A 3,184-nucleotide genomic window follows, 5' to 3' on the forward strand; every position below is an offset into this window, starting at 1 on the left:
GAAGAGCCTCTCCTCAATATTATTAACTCATCTTTATCTTTAGGTCATGTTCCAAGAACATTTAAACTGGCAGTTATAAAACCTCTCATTAAGAAACCACAATTAGATCCACATAATCTAGCAAATTATAGACCCATTTCAAATCTACCTTTTATGTCTAAAATACTAGAAAAAGTTGTGTCCGCTCAACTAGGCTCTTTCTTGCAAGAAAATGACATCTATGAAAAGTTTCAGTCAGGATTCAGACCGCATCATAGCACTGAAACTGCGCTCGTTAAAATCACAAATGATTTACTTTTAGCTTCTGACCAAGGCTGTATCTCAATATTAGTTTTACTTGATCTTAGTGCTGCGTTTGATACTATAGATCATACAATACTCTTAGATCGACTACAAAATTATACTGGTGTTCAAGGACAAGCATTAAGCTGGTTTAGATCGTATTTATCTGACCGCTACCATTTTGTTTATTTAAATGGAGAAAAATCGATCATAACTCCAGTAAACTATGGAGTGCCGCAGGGATCTGTGTTAGGCCCTCTATTATTCTCAATATATATGCTGCCACTTGGAAATATTATAAGGAAACATGGAATTAGTTTCCATTGTTATGCTGATGACACTCAAATCTATATTTCATCACGGCCAGATGAAAACGCTAAATTATCCAAATTGACAGAGTGTGTTAAAGATATAAAAGATTGGATGACGTGCAATTTTCTTTTATTAAATTCAGACAAGACAGAGGTACTAATCATCGGTTCAAAAAACCGCCCACAAAACCTCTCACAATATAACTTTAACATAGTAGGATGTCCTGTTACTTCATCCTCTACAGTAAAAGACCTGGGTGTTATATTAGACTGCAACCTGTCTTTTGAAAATCATATTTCATATGTTACAAGAACAGCCTTTTTCCACCTTAGAAACATTGCTAAGCTACGTAATATGCTATCTGTTTCTGATGCAGAAAAGTTAGTTCATGCATTCATGACCTCGAGACTAGATTACTGTAATGCTTTGTTGGCCGGTTGTCCTGCGTCCTCATTAAACAAGCTACAGTTAGTCCAAAATGCAGCTGCTAGAGTTCTTACTAGATCAAGAAAATATGATCATATAACACCAATTTTATCATCACTACATTGGTTACCTATAAAGTTCCGTATTAATTACAAGGTATTGCTACTGACTTATAAAGCCCTAAACGGCTTAGCTCCAGTCTATTTAACCGATCTTCTATCACCCTATAATCCATCGCGCTCATTAAGATCACTAAATTCGAGGCTTTTGGTCATACCTAGGATATCCAGATCCACCAAAGGAGGGAGAGCATTTTCACATTTAGCTCCAAAACTCTGGAATAGCCTTCCTGATACTGTTCGTTGCTCAGACTCGCTCTCCCAGTTTAAAACTAGATTAAAGACGCATCTCTTCAGCCAGGCATTCATATAATTATTTTAATCTGACAGGTAAATCTGACCTCTAGTTCATAAACGCCAGAGGAGAACTGGCCCCCGACTGAGCCTGGGTTCTCCCAAGGTTTTTTTTTTTTCTCCATTAGGTCACCTGATGGAGTTTTTCGGTTCCTTGCCACTGTTGCCTTTGGCTTGCTCAGTTGGGGATATTTGGGGATATTTAATTTAATTAATCAATCAACGATACTATTGATCAGCATTACCAAACGTGGACGTTCCACTAGAAACAAACATTGATGTATTGTTTTAATTTATTACTGTGAAGCTGCTTTGATACAACCTATGTTGTGAAAAGCGCTATATAAATAAACTTGACTTGACTTGACTTGACTTGACTATGCATGCAAAAGCATGGGAAGCGATTCCGGGCGTGTCAGAATGGGTGCTGAATACTGTTAAGCAGGGCTATTCACTACAGTTCGCTCGCCGGCCCCCGCGCTTTCGAGCACGGACCGAGACGAGAGTGAATCTGGAAGTTGCACACCTACTTCGAGCAGAAATAGCAAAGCTGCTGTGCAAGGGGGCGATAGAACCGGTACATCCTTCTCTGAGCGAGTCAGGCTTTTACAGTCGTTACTTCCTCGTACCCAAGAAGGACGGAGCTCTCAGACCTATCTTAGATCTGAGATATTTGAACAAAGCTCTCATGAGACGGCCATTCAAAATGCTCACAACCAGACAAATCCTCGCGCAAATTCACCCGAGGGACTGGTTTAGATTCAGATTATACTCCGTCACAGGCCATTCTCGAGATTCGCCTTCGACGGTCAGGTATTTCAATACACCGTCCTGCCATTCGGCCTGTCTTTAGCACCCCGTACATTCACAAAGTGCATGGACGCGGCCCTCCCTCCCCTGAGAAGTCAGGGTACCAAATCTTGGACTATTTGGACGATTGGCTGATTTTGGCACAGTCAGAGAGAGAACTCAAATCTTACAGAACAGTGCTTCTCAGCCATCTGGAAAGCCTGGGTCTCACGGTCAACTGGACCAAGAGCTCACTGGAGCTCCAAGAGCTCACAAAAGAGTCAACCTCTTTTCTGGGAATAGAGCTGGACTCTGTGGTTATGACGGCCCGCTTGTCGACACAGCGCACGCGTTGTGTTCGGCACCTGGCGGCGTCTTTCCAGCGTTGTTCCTCTGAAAAGATTTCAGAGAATGCTGGGCTATATGGCGACAGCTGCAGCAGTGCTCGGGCTGGGTCTACTGCGTACTGTCTATGAACGAGTGCCTCACCGAGCCTGGGCTGCCGGCGGCTCGCGAATCAGAGTGACTCAGAACTGCGTTTCAGCTCTGCAGCCCTGGATAGCAGCTGAATGGTACCAGTTGGGAGTGACAATGGGAGTTGTCTCGTACCAAAAGCTGATCTCGACGGACGCCTTTAACCTCGGTTGGGGCGCTCTTTTCGAGGGCAGACCGGCTTATGGCCTCTGGTCAGACCGGGAGAAAAGCCTTCACATAAACTGTCTAGAGATGATAGCGGTCGAGAATGCCCTGAAGCACTTCCTCCCACACCTGCGGGGCCACCACGTACTGGTTCGCACGGACAACATGTCCGTGGTGTCCTACGTTAATCACCGGGGCGGTGTCAGATCCAGGAACCTCTGCAAACTGACAGAACGCCTTCTCGTGTGGGCCCATCACTGGTTGCGCTCGCTGAGAGCCTCGCATATACCGGGCCACAGGAAAGTCGGCCCAGACAGACTGTC

Source organism: Leuciscus leuciscus (assembly GCF_965113295.1).
Source record: "Leuciscus leuciscus genome assembly, chromosome: 1".
Classification (NCBI taxonomy): domain Eukaryota; kingdom Metazoa; phylum Chordata; class Actinopteri; order Cypriniformes; family Leuciscidae; genus Leuciscus; species Leuciscus leuciscus.